Source organism: Rhincodon typus, chromosome 8 (genome assembly GCF_021869965.1).
Source record: "Rhincodon typus isolate 14 chromosome 8, sRhiTyp1.1, whole genome shotgun sequence".
NCBI lineage: Eukaryota > Metazoa > Chordata > Chondrichthyes > Orectolobiformes > Rhincodontidae > Rhincodon > Rhincodon typus.
The window spans coordinates 1,192,572-1,207,192 of record NC_063339.1 but is presented as its reverse complement, the minus strand read 5'-3'; the positions used below and the strand labels follow the sequence as shown (position 1 = coordinate 1,207,192).

The 14,621-nt window shown below is 43.0% G+C and overlaps 1 protein-coding gene across 1 annotated transcript in view; it reads right to left on the bottom strand.

Annotated features, from left to right (window-relative positions):
- Window positions 1-14,621, bottom strand: part of LOC109937226 (solute carrier family 15 member 2-like) — a 46,281-nt gene that overhangs the window by 11,399 nt on the left and 20,261 nt on the right. The gene's annotated exons all lie outside the window — the stretch shown is intronic.

The following is a 14,621-nucleotide window of genomic DNA, read 5'->3' as shown; positions in this document are numbered from 1 at the left end:
GGTGCACTAACATGGTCACAGTGTGTACCCCCTGACCCCTAAGGAACCAGCATTGAAAGGCACCTGGATCTTCAAACGTACCAGGTACAGCAGAGTGCTCCAGGATTCATAGTGATGGGCACACACCTCCACAAAGGGGTAACTGCAAAGACCATAACTTATTTTTTTTAATTAACTCTTGGACCAACACATTGGCAAGGATGGAAAGAGTAATCTTACCAAAGGGGTTGTCAGTGGATTGCCAATGGCTCATATTTGAGATATACATAGACACGAATTATAACAATTCTTAATTCTTATCTGGCTGAGAAATAAAAGAGGTAAGCTCAGAAACAAATTAGGGATGGTATTAGGCCCAAAAAAGAGATACATAATGGTCAGGAAAAGTAGCAAAGCTGGGGACCAGGAGCAGTAACGTGGTTGACTCTCAAACGTTTTATAAGTATAATTTGGAGAAGCTGAGTGAATGGGAAAATGCATGGCAGATGCAGTATAATGTGGGTAAAAGTGAGGTTGCACACTTTGGTAGTGAAGGCAGGAAGCTGGATTATTATCGTAACGGCAATAGATTGGGAAAACAGGGAGGTGCAACAAGAACTGGGTGTCCTTGTACACAAGTCACTGATAGTAAACATGTAGGTGCAGCAGGCAGTGAAGAAAGCCAATGGTGTGGTAAGAATTCGAGTACAGGAACAGGAATGTCTTGCTGCAATTACACAGGGCCTTGGTAAGACCACACCTGCAGTATTGTGTGCAATGTTGGTCTCCTTATCTGAGGGAGAATGTTCTGGCTTTTGAGTGCAACGAAGGTTTAGCAGAGTGATTCCTGGGATGGCAGGGCTGACATATGAAATGAGATTGAATCAGTTACGATTATATTGACTAGGGTTAAGAAACAAAAGGGAGGTGGGGGGGTTCAGAATCTCACAGAGAGGTAAACAATTCTAACAGGATTAGACAGGTTAACTGCAGGTGGATGTTCCTAATGACTAGGGGGGTCACAGTCTAAGGAAATAGAGTAAACCATTTAGGATGAAGATGGGGAGAAATGTTTTCACCCAGAGAGCCATGAGCCTGTGGGATTCTCTGCTGCAGAAAGCAGTTGAGATGAAAATATCAAATGTTTTCAAGAAGAAGTCAGATATAGTTCTTTAAAGCTAAAAGGGATCAAAAGGTCAGGGTGGGGGAGAAAGGAAGAACAGGCAACTGAGTTGGTTAATCAGCTGTGATGATATTGCATGGCAGACCAGGCTTGAAGGGCCGAATGGCCTACTCCTGCTCCTATTTTCTACATTTTCAGATAGACATTATCCATAGGTATTAACATTATCCATAGGTATTAAGGCTAAAATGGAGTTAGGCGACAGATCGCATGATCTCACTGAACAGAAGCTAAAGGCCAAGAAGCTAAATGTCCTCCCGCTGCTCCTGTGGTCCCAGCAGTTATTGCCAATATTCCCCCAATCATTATACAAATCAGCTCCTAAAGAATGTCATCACCTTTTTAAAGATTCTGGATACTTAACAGTTTCAGCTCTCAGTTTTCTAGTACAGTGCCAACATTGGCATCTACCCGAAAATGGGGAATATTGCCCCAGTACTGTCCCATCAGTCTCCTCTCGATCATCAGTAAGGTAATGCAAGATGTCATTAACATTGCTATCAAGCAGCACCTGCTCAGCAATAACCTGCTCAGTGACGCCCAGTTTGGGTTCCGCCAGGGCCACTCAGCTCCTGACCTCATTACAGCCTTTGTTCAAACATGGACAGAGGAGCTGAATTCCAGAGAAGTGAGAGCAACAGCCCCCAACATCAAAGCCGCATTCGATTAAGTGTGGCTTCAAGGAAGACTAGCCCTGGAATTTATAGTAATCAGGAATAAAGTCTTCACTGGTGGGAATCATACCTAGCACATAGGAACAGGTTGTGGTTGTTGCAAGTCAGTTATCTCAGCTCCAGGACATCTCTGCAGGAGTTCCTCAGGGTAGTGTCCTAGGCCCAACCATCTTCAGCTGCTTCATCAATGACCTTCCCTCCATCATAAGGTCAGAAGTGGGGATGTTCACCAAAGATTGCTCAATGTTCGGCACCATTCACAACTCCTCAGATACTGAAACAGTCCATGTCCAACTGCATGAAGTCTTGGACACTTCCAGGCTTGGGCTGATAAGGGGAAATTAATATTTGTCCTACACAAATGCCAGGCACTGCCCATTTCCAAAAAGAGAGAATCAAACTATTGCCCCTTAACAATCATCACTGAATATCCTACTGTAAACATCCTGGGGGTTACCATTGACCAGCAATTGAACTGGACTCGCCACATAAACATAGTGGCTACAAGAGGTATAGATAGAGGTATAGATAGAGTAGACAGCCAAAGACTTTTTCCTAGGGTGGAGGTAGCTTTTACGAGGGGACATAGTTTTAAAGTGAAAGGAGGTACACATCGGGGAGACGTCAGAAGTAGGTTCTTTACTCAGAGAGTGTTAGGGGCGTGGAATGCATTGCCGGAGAGGGTAGTGGAGTCGGCCTCATTAGGGGCATTTAAGCGGCTATTAGATAGGCATATGGATGATAGTATAAGGTAGTGGTGGAGGTTAAATAGACCTTAGGTTTAGGGTAAAAGTTTGGCACAACATCTTGGGCCGTAGGGCCTGTACTGTTCTATGTTCTATGTTCTAAGAGCAGGTTCGAGGCTAGGAATACTATGACAAGTAACTTCTGACTCCCCAAAGCACAAGTCAGGAGTGTGATGAAATACTCCCCACTTGCCTGGATGGGTGCAGCTCCAACAACACTCAAGAAGTTTTGCACCATCCAGGACAAAGGAGCCTGCTTGGTTGGCATCACATCCATAAACATGCTCATACATCTGCCATTCTCACACCAGCTGAATTGGGAGATAAATGTTGGCCCAGCCAGCAATGCTCCACAGCAGACATATGTTAATTCCTCATTAATTTTGTCAGTTTCTTTGAGGACAGACATGATGATAGAATCTCTACAGTGCGGAAACAGGCCTTTCAGCCCAACAAGTCCACACTGACGCTCAGAGTATCCCACCCAGACCCATCCAATCTACACACCCCTGAACACTACGGGCAATTTAGCATGGCCAATCCACCTAGCCTGCACATCTTCGGACTGTGGGAGGAAACCGGAGCACCTGGAGGAAACCCACACAGACACTGGGAGAACGTGCAAACTCCACACAGACAATTGCTCAAGGCTGGAATCGAACCCGGGTCCCTGGCACTGTGAGGCAGCAGTGCTAACCACTGAGCCACCGTGCCGCTCTACAGTCCTGCAACAACAGCCATATCTAATAAATCCACAATATCATTTGTAGAGGTTCACCTACTTCTTCCTGACATTTACGCAAAATATCACTCTTTGATGCACAAATAAAGACCTTTGCACTGTGAATTAGACAATTGTTAAATCTCTCCATAAGACTGTCTCAGGATCAATGTTCAGAGTTCCCTCTGGCAGAGAGTCATAGAGTTATAGAATCATACCGCACAGAAACAGACCCTTCAGCCCAACCCGTCCATGCCGACCAAGTTTCCCAAACTAAACGAGTCCCATTTGCCTGCACTTGGCCCATACCCCTCTAAACCTTTCCTATTCAGGTACCTGTCCAAATGTCTTTTAAATGTTGTAGCTGTAGCTGCATTTATAATTTCCTCTGGCAGCTCATAACACACGAACCAACCCTTTTGTGATAAAGTTGCCCCTCAGGTCCTTTTTAAAACTTTCTCCTCTCACCTTTAAAATACACGCCCTGGTTTTGAACTCCCTCACCCTAGGGAAAAGACCTTTGCTATTCACCTTATCTTCACCCCTCGTGAATTTATAAACCTCTATATGGTCACCCCTCAACATCTTACTCTCCAGTGAAAAAAGTCCCAGCCTATCCAGCTTCTCCTTATAACTCAAACCCTCCATTCCTGGCAATATCCTGGTAAATCTTTTCTGAACCCTCTCTAATTTAATAATGTTCTTCCTATAGCAGGGCGATCAGACCTGCACACAGTACTCTAAAAGTGGCCTCACCAACTTCTTTTACCACCTCAACATGACATCTCAACATCTATACTCAATGGTCTGAGCAACGAAGGCAAACGTGCTAAATGCCTTCTTAAGCACCCTGTCTATCTGCTACGCAACTTTCAAAGAACCATGTACCTGAACCCCTGGGTCTCTCTGTTCAACAACACTACCCAGGGCCCAACCATTAACTATAAGTCCTGCCTTTGTTTGTTTTACCAAAATGCAATACCTCACATTTATCCAAATTAAACTCCATCTGCCACTCACAAACAAAAAAGAGAAATTGCTGGAAAAGCTCAGGAGGTCTGGAAATTGCTGGCAAAGCTCTTCAGAACTGTTTTGAGGAAGGGTCACTCAACACAAAACATTAACTCTGATTTCTCTCCACAATACTACCAGACCTTTTTTTTGCCTTTATTCATTCATGGGATGAGGGCATCGCTGGCCAGGCAGCATTTAGTGCCCATCACTAATTGCCAAGAGGGCAGTTAAGAGTCAACCACATTGCTGTGGGTCTGGAGTCACATGTAGGCCAGACCAGATAAGGATGGCAGTTTCCTTCCCTAAAGGGCATGAGTGAACCAGACGGATTTTTTCCAACAATCGGCAACGTATTCACGGTCATCATTAGATTCTTAATTCCAGATATTTATTGAAATCAAATTCCACCATCTACCGTGGTGGGATTCAAACCCAGATCCCCAAAACTTTATCTGGGTCTCTGGATTAACAGTCCAGCAATAATGCCACTAGGCCATTGCCTCCCCTGCTGAACTTTTCCAGCAATTTCTGTTTTTGTTTCTGATTTACAGCATCTGCAGTTTTTTACAGGTTTTCCATTTGGCACATTGACCAATTGACCTAAAAGGCTTTGTAATCTTAGATAACTTTCTTCACTATCAATTATACCACCAATTTTGGTATCATCCACAAACTTACTATCCAGGCCGCCCAGGTTCTCATCCAAATTGTTTATGTAAATGACAAACAACAGTGGACTCAGCACCAATCCCATTTTAACTATTGTGGCCGCTAGGGATATTATTATGCTGTTAGTCTACACATGCTGATGGGTGGGGGGGACTACTGGTAAAATATCAGTTCTGCTTCCAAAACTAATCAACAACCTTTACTGGTGTTGTGGATGTTAAACATGGACAAAGTTGGTTCAGCTGCTCACAACCAATTAGTCTGCCACCACATTTATGATAGAATGGTATAAAGATGACCTTTAGGCAAGTTTCTGGAGTGTTGCTATTGCCTGTACAATTATATCCTAGTTAAAATCAGAACCTCAGGAGAAAAGATGTTGAAAAACAAAAACGGCTAGTTACAATTTACAAGCTTGTAATTGTCAATTATCTCAAACAATACACTTAATGTAGTGTGAATGTCAGCAGCCCATGATTTTTAACTGCCTGTAAACATTGACAGGGATCACTGGGTTGAAACTTTCTAGTTTAACATTAGGAAAAGACTCTGCAAACCGGAACAGATCAGGAACTAGAGCTGGATGTGGTCCAGAGTTCACATTCAAAATGTTTCACAGTGTTATGAAGACGCTTCAGATTTAATATTGCATGGAGGAGTTAAGTTTTGAAGGATTGTGAAACAATAGAATTATTTCAAGTTTAATAGAAATACCTGGTGTGGTTTATTTAAAAGTGGTTATTGACAGTTCATTGCAGACACTGTAGTGTATTTTAAATGGATCACATTCTGGTGATTACTGCTCATTTTGCAGCACAGCCCTGTTGGGGCTGTTTGAATAGGCTCTAGGTTGGAGATAGGCTTGGTTTATATGCTTCAGGTGGCCTGCTTAGAACAAGTTGCCCAGCTGATCTCTCCCATTTCTGAAAAGAAAGCCCTCTTGGTAAGTCAAGGGTTTATCTACTTTTTCTTTGGAAAGAGTAATTAAAAGGAATATTTCAACATTGTATTTCCTGAGCAAACTGTGTTTTAAAGACTGCCAAGACAGCTGTGTGTGATTAGTGACATCAACATCAGGACAGACTTGGAACATTATCTTCCTTGACCTTTGCCTTCAAGAATAACCCACTAGCCACAGTATTTTCTTCAGAAAGCCAACCTCTGCACTGAAATTGTTTTCTCCCCTCTCTCCATGAAGTGCATGTTTATGCCTACATTTTGAGAGCATTTAGACGGATAAGAATTTATACTTGTTACTGTCTGTGTATATTAGTCAATTGTTGCTTCCCCACTAAGTTTTGCTTTGATAATAAACGGTTATTTTAAGAAACCTTGTTGCTAGACTTTGTTGTTTAAACCTGATGTAGCTAAGGTTTGTAATTGGTTGTGGAGTATTCGCACTACAGAAACAAAACCTTCCTATAAGGTACTGGATTTACACATCAGCCAATACCAGGAAAGCAGGGACCAGATTGGCAACAGATTTTAACTCGTCTTTGCTACTTCCTCATTAAGGATCCATAAATAAGCAGTGACTGGAGAAAAGAAACAGCACTGAAAAACTGAAAAAAAAAGCTAAAAAATGAAACCTGGGAAAAAAAAATCAAAAGCAAAAGGGTGAGAAATGTCATTGATAACCATAAGGAGTGGAATTGAAATGCTCACACTAAAGCAACAGGACCACAGTTGAAAATAAACATCATTTTTTTTTCCAACAGTCTTTACTTTGGAATGAACAATGAGTGTGAACCAATAGGCAGCGGCTGTTTTTACTCGCCGGTTTCAAGATCCATTTATTTCCAGCAGAGACATCAGAAGCCAAACTTAATCTGGGCATGGAGGCTCTCATCCACCATCAGAAGCAGCATGAGGCATCTTTACTCCTAAAACTCAAATCCCCTTGTGATGAACAATAATGTACTATTTGCCTTCCTAATTACTTGTTGCACCTGCACACTACTTTTTAGTAATTCACCAATAGGGACATCCAGGTCCCTTTGGCCAGCTACACTTCCCAACATTTGCCTTGCTGTATTTCCTACCCAAGTGAATAATTTTATACTTACTCTTATTCTCCATCTGCCATGTTCTAGGCCATTCACAGAGCCTGTCCAAATCAAAGAATCATAGATTCATACAGTGCAGGAAAGGCCCTTTGATCCATGGAGTCTGCACTGACATCACTAGCACTAACAGTGCACAAATCCAATTTCCTGCACTTGTCCCACATCCTTGAATGTTATCATATTTCAAGTGCTCATCCAAATATTTTTTAAAGATTGTAAGGTTTCTGACCTCCATAGCTTTCCCAGGGACTGCATTCCAGATTCCCACCACCTGCTGAGTGACAAATGTTTTGACCTAAATTCCCTCTGAATCTTCTGCCCTTTACCCTAAAACTATGACCCCTGTGATTGACCCCTCAACCAAGGGGAACAGCTGCTCCATGTTCACCCTGTCCATACCCCTCACAAGTCCTCCCGAAGACCCCCTGCTTCTTCCTTATAACTTACACAACCACCCATCATTGGCAGATTTGGAAATATTGCAGCGTTACCCACCTCCAGATCATTGCTGTCGAATGTGAACAGTTGTGTACCTAGCCCTGACCCTTGTGGTACTCCTTTAGTAACAACCTGCCATCCTGAGAATAATCTATTTATTCCCACTCTCTCCTTTCTGCCTGTAAACCAATTCTCACTTCTTGCTCATGTAACTTCCCAATCCCATGCTCAAATTTTATTTACTAACCTCCTGATTTTGGCAGTACAGAATTGATGGGCCAAAGGCCTCTTCTGTACTGTGTAGTTCTATGATTTGATGGGGTGTTATCAAAAGCCTTCTGAAAATCCCATTACCCCAGATCCACCGGCTTTCCTTTGTCTGTTACACTTCAAAATAAAACTTCACCAAGTTTATCAAACCTGATTTCCCTTTCTTAAATCTGTACTGCCTCTGCTGAATGGACCATTCTTTTCTAAATCTTAGTTTTTTTTAAAATTTCCTCATGGATGTGGGCATCACTGGCTGGACAGCATTTACTGTTGGTCCCTAGTTACCCTTCAGAAGACATTGTCTCCCACCTCTCGGTATTCAATCTCATTGACTGCCTACCCACCCACTCCACCAACTTGTCAATATCCTTTTGGAGTTCCACACTGTCTCCTCACAGTTTACAATTCTTCCAAGTTTACTGTCCTCCCCAAACTGTGAAACTGCTCCTGTATGCCAAGATCCAGATCATTAATAAATATCAGAATAAGCAAGGGTCCCAATACTGACCCTGGGGAACTCCATTATAAACTGTCCTCCAGCCTGAGAAATATCCATTGACCTTTACTCTCTGTTTCCTATCACGCGGCCAATTTTATATTCATGTCACTACTGTACCCCTAACCCTAACCCTTTTATTCCATGACCTATAATTTTCCTCACCTGTCTGGTGTGTGATCCTCCATTGAAAACCCTCTGGAATTCTATGTACACCACATCAACAGCTTTAGTGTCATTAACCTTCTTGGTCATCCCTTCAAACAAAACTTCAGCAAGTTAGTTAGACACAATTTTGCCTGAACTCATCTGTTTTGGCTGTTCTGAATTAAACTATAATTTCCAAGTGACTGTTCATCCTACCTGAATAATTATTTCTGGAAATTTCCCTACATTGAAGTTAATCTGACTGGTCTGCAATTGCTGGGCTAATCTCAATAACCTTTTTTGAAGAAAGCTGTAATGTTTATAATTCTCTGATCTCTGGATTCCAGGGGAGATTCAAAGATTATTGCTAGTCCCTCTGCAATTTCCACTCTTATGTCCTTCAGTATGGTTGGATACATCTCATCCAGCCCCAATACCTTCTCAACCTGAAGAGACAACAGTTTATCCATTACCTCGTCCTTATCAATTTTAAAACCTTTGCATAACTGTCTTTTCTAACTCCACCGACTGGGCAATATCTGCTTTGTGGGTAAACAGAGATGTAAAATATTCATTTAATAACACCTCTTCTTCCTCAGGTGGCTCAGGAAATTTGGCATGTCCATAAGGTCCCTCACCAACTTCTACAGATGCACCATTGAAAACATACTGTCTGGGTGCATAACGGCCTGGAACGGCAACTGCTCTGCCCAGGACTGTATGAAACTACAGAAGGTGGTGTGCACAGCCCAGACCATCACAGAAGCCCATCTTCCAACCATGGACTCTAGTTACACGGCTCGCTGCCGCAGAAAGGCGGCCAATATCATCAAAGACCTATCGCACCCTGGTAAAGACCTCCTACAGCCTCTTTCATCAGGCGGAAGACACAGAAGCCTAAACAGACACACCAGCAGGTTCAGGAACAGCTTCTTCCAGCTGTTACCAGATTGTGAATAGACTCTAGCCTCAAATAATCTAACCTGCAATGTAACCCGTATGCCTCTAAGTCTTTTTGATCTGTCCATCCTTTGCTTGCTGTGATCTGCCTGTACCGCTCGTAAAAAAAAAACTTTTCACTGTATTTCGGTGCATGTGACAATAAAATCAATCAAAATCAAAATCTAATACCTCAGACATGGCTTTACTCCTCCATTCCTATGCATACAGAAGACTTTGGGATTTCCTGTATGTTAGCAGTCAGTCTCTTTTCATAATCCCTCTGTTTCTTTTGTTTCTTTTTCCACCTCACTAGTACATTAGGAGACATAATTGATTGCTGTGTCCCCTTCAAAATTCAGAGCTACCCCCCCCCCGATTTCCCCACTTCAGAGTGTATGATATTATCGAACATCATAGTGCCTTGTTGCTTCTCCTATTTGTCATTTTCATTTTTTCTTCTAGAATATTCTGTTTTCATCTTGGTTCTCAATTGTATTTCTATCTGACACACAGCTTAAAGACACTTCCTCATTTACTTACTTTTTATCTTCTTTGTCATCCAGGGAGCTCAGGATCACTTTATCCAACCCTTTCTTTTGAGGGAATCTCATCACCTCTTTGAAGGTAGCACATTGTTCAGCTAATGTTTCTCCCACCAACCTTTGGTACCTGTCTATGAGGCCCAGCTCTATTCTTGCCCCATCGAGGTTCACTCTCTACAAATTCATTAATCTAACTCTGGATTGATCAATCAGTCATTTTCTACTGTCATCTTAAACCTTATGTACAATGATCACTATTCCTTACACATTCCCCTATTGTCACTTGATCTAATTGGCTCACCTCCTTTCCAAGAACCAAATCTATCAACGCTTCCTTCCTTGTTGGACTGGACTAATACTGCTGTTAGAAACTCTCCTGGGGAGAAATACTTGCCCCTCATTGCCCCTTACATTCACTATCCCAGGAATTAAAGTCTCCAATTCTGACTGCTCTTTGATGTTTACACCCAGCTGTAATTTCCAGGAAGATTTGTTCTTCACTATCGTTCCCACCAGCTGATGGTCTATAGATTACACAGAGCAGTGTAATTGCATCTTTACTGTTCCTGAGCTCAAGCTAAACAGATGTTGTCCTCTGGGATATCCTCTTTCTCCAGCCCTGTAGTACTCTCCTTAACCAGTGTTTCTGTCTAACTTCTGTGGTTTCATAAATAATTTAGGCAGTATATTATAGATGTGAGAACCTCAGTTAAAATGCTGATTAAAAATTGTAGTAAAATAATTTCAGGAAGTTGTGATCAAGTTACAAGCATACAGGCACTACCAAGATATCGATAAACTGTAATGATGGGCACAGCCCAGTTATTCAGCTCAGGGAAAACACTCACAAATATTTCTGCACAGTCCTCATTAAGCAATGAAATAGCACATGGGATCTTTTACTTTCTTCAAAGGCAGATACCTGGCCCTTCCAACAGCAGAGAACTCTCTCAATTCTGCAACTGTAATGTCTGCTCTGATTCCTGTACTCGAGACCAGGGGTGACACCTGAACCCACAGACCCTCTGAAATAAAAGGTGGAAGCGTTAATAACTGAATTCAAGCTGCAGCCTCACATCTCAGCTCAATGACCTATCAACAGAACTCAGAAAAGAATGAAAACAAAGTGCTGGAGAAACTCAGCAGGTCTGGAAGCATCTATGGAGAGGGAAAAGTTTCAAATCTGGTCTGATTCTCCCCCAGACCTCAGCTGCAAATAAGAAGCACATTAAAGTGAGTTCTGTTTATCTCTCCATAGATGCTGCCAGACCTGCTAAGTTTCTACAGCACTTTTAGATGTGTAAGTTTCAGATTTCCAGTATCCACAGTATTTTGTATTTATCAGAAAAGAACAGGTTGGGGTGAATGGCTGCCTTTTCAGATTCGCGGACGTGATCTTCTCAGGTTTACTGTTTAGGACCACTGCTGCTTTTGATACATATTAGCTTTAACTTGCATTACTGAGTAAGGAGAATGTCACAGCTGCACTAAGAGAGAACATCTTGGAGGGCTTGTCCAGTGAGGCTGTATGGGTAGAACTCAGGAATAAGAAAGGTAAAATCAGTGTGATTGGTTTTTTTTCTTATTTATTCATGTGGGATGTGGGCGTCGCTGGCTGGACCAGCATTTAATGCCCATCCCTAGTTGCCCTTGAGAAGGAGGTGGTGAGCTGCCTTCTTGAACCGCTGCAGTCTCCTGCTATTAGGGAGGGAATTCCAGGACTTTGACCCACCGATGGTGGAGGAACGGCGATATATTTCCAAGTCAGGATGGTGAGTGGCTTGCAGGGGCAAGGTACTGCAGATGCTGGAATCTGCACTGAAAACAATAAATGCTGGAGATCACAGTGGATCAGGCAGCATCCATCAGGAGACAGCAAGCTAGCATTTTGAGTCTAGATGGCTCTGATGGAACGTTAGCTTGCTTTCTCTCCATGACGCTGCCTGACCCGCTGTGATCTCCAGCATTTGTTGTTGAAGGTGGTGGTGTTCCCATATGTCTGATGCCTTTCTCCTGCCAGATAGAAATCGTCGTGTGTTTGGAAAGTGCTGTCTGAGGATCTTTGGTGAATTTCTGCAGTGCATCTTGTAGATGGTACACACTGCTGTTACTGAGCGTCGGTGGTGGAGGGAGTGGATACTTGTGGATGTGGTGCCAATCAAACAGGCTGCTTTTTCCTGGATGATGTCAAGTTTCTTGAGTGTTGTTGGAGCTGCACTCATACAGGGCAAGTGGGGAGTATTCCATCACACTCCTGACTTGTGCCTTGTAGATGGTGGACAGGCTCTGGGGAGTCAGGAGGCAAGTTACTCACCACAGTATTCCTAGCCTGTGATGCACTCATATAACCAGTAGTGAAAGGGCAGTACTGGACACTGTGTCAGAAAATGAGCCCGGCAAGGTGATTGAAATTTCAGTGGGGAAGCATTTTGGGAACAGTGATCGTAACTCCATATGTTTTAAGATAGTTATGGATAAGGATAAGACTAGTCTTCAGGTGAAAGTGCTAAATTGTGGGAAGGCTAATTACAACAGTATTAGGCAGGGACTGGAGAAATTAGATCACCAGTAGTCTGACTTTTACGTCTGAAGATGACACAAAAATTACTGGACCTGTAGAGAGTGAGGAATATTATCAAAAGATACAGCAGGATGCACATCAGTTGGAAATTTGGGCAAAGTAATGGCAGACAGGCCTTAATTTAGACATGTGTGAGGTAATGCATTTTGGGAGATCAAATACAAGAGGAAAGTATACAGTAAATGGTAGCAGCTTTAGGAGTGTCCATATACGGGGAGATCTTGGGTGCAAGTCCATAGCTCCTTGAAAGTGACAACACAAGTGCATAAGGCAGTAAAGAAGGCGTATGGTATGCTTACCTTCATCTGTCAGGGCACTGAGTATAAAAGTTGGCAAGTCCGGTCGCAATTGTATAAAACTTCAGTGAGGCCATGTTTGGAATAGTGTGTGCAGTTCTGGTCCTCACACTATGGGAAGGATGTGGAGGCTTTGGAGAGAGTGCATAAGACTCTCTCCCTATTTATTTCAAAACCCCCTTCCCCTCCCCCTTTTCTGATGAAGGGTCTAGGCCCGAAACGTCAGCCTCTCTGCTCCTATGATGCTGCCTGGCCTGCTGTGTTCATCCAGCCCTGCACCTTGTTTTACCAGGATGTTGCCTGGATTGGAGTGGATTGGGAGGTTGGACAAACTTGGATTGTTTTTGCTCCAGCTTCAGAGGCTGAGGGGTGACCTGATAGAAGTATATAAAATGATGAGGTGTGAATAGGGTGGAAGCGTCAACTAGTTGGCACACAGGATTAAGGTGAGAGGGGAAATGTTTAAGGGAAACGTGCAAGGAAAGTTTTTTTTTTACACAGAGGATGGTAGGTGCCTGGAACGCGCTGCCAGGGGTTGTTGTAGAAACAAATACAATAGCAATGTTTAAGAGGCATTCAGACAGACACATGAACAGGCAGGGAATAGAGGGATTATGGACCATGTGCAGGCAGATGGGATTCATTTAGAATGGCATCGTTGTTGGTGCTGACAGGCCAAAGGGCCTGTTCCTGTACAGTACCGTTCTGTGTTCTAATGTTTAAATCTGCAGGTGATAAACTGTAAATTTCCAAACATGGAAGTGCAGGGAACAATGAGGAAGACAGAAGAAAATGGAGAGGTTGGGCAAATATATGGGAGATAAAATTGAAACGTTTGAAGAGATACATTTTGGTAAGAAGATAAGGTAAAGGGTTGCCTTTCGGACTGGAAGCCTGTGACTGTGAATGGTAGGGCCTTGGGGAGTGTTGTCAAACAAAGAGACCTTGGAGTCCAGGTTCATGGTTCCTTGAAAGTCGAGTCGCAGGTAGATAGGATAGTGAAGATGGTGTTTGGTATGCTTCCCTTTATTGGTCAGTGCATTGCGTATAGGAGTTGGGAGGTCATGTTGTAGCTGTACAGCACATTGGTGAGGCCATTTTTAGAATACTGCGTACAATTCTGGTCACCATTCTGCAGGAAGGATGTTGGTAAACTTGAGAGGGTGCAGAAAAGATTTACAAGAGTGTTGCCGGGACTAGAGGGTTTGAATTATACAGACAGGCTGAATAGGCTGGGGCATTTTTTTCCCCTGGAGCGTTGGGAGGCTGAAGGGTGACCTTATAGAGACTTATAAAATCATGAGGGGCATGGATAGGATGAATAGCCAAAGGTTTTTCCCTGGGGTGGGAGAGCCCAAAACTAGAGGATGTAGGTTTAACGTGAGAGGGGAAGGATTTCAAAAAGGACACAAGGGGCAGTTTTTTCACACAAAGGGTGGTGCATGTATGGAACAAGCTGTCAGAGGTGGTGGTGTAGGTGAGTACAATTATAACATTTAAAAGGCATCTGGATGGGTTTATGAATATGAAGGATTTAGAGGGATATGGGCCAAATGCCGGCAAATGGGACGAGGTCAGATTGGGATGTATGGTCAGCCCGGATGGGTTGCACCAAAGGGACTGTTTCGTGCTGTACAACTGTAAGAATGAGGAGAAATAAAATGTGCTAAAGGGATTGCAAAAGCAGAGAGGCGAGTAGAGCTTATACAACAACCTTTGAAGCCGGAAGGTCAAGTTAACAAAGCAAGCTTTGTAATTCAAAGTGGAGAATAAATTGTGAAGTTATATGAAACCAACATAGATCAGGAATGTGCAGGGCTGGATGAACACAGCAGGCCAAGCAGCATCATAGGAGCA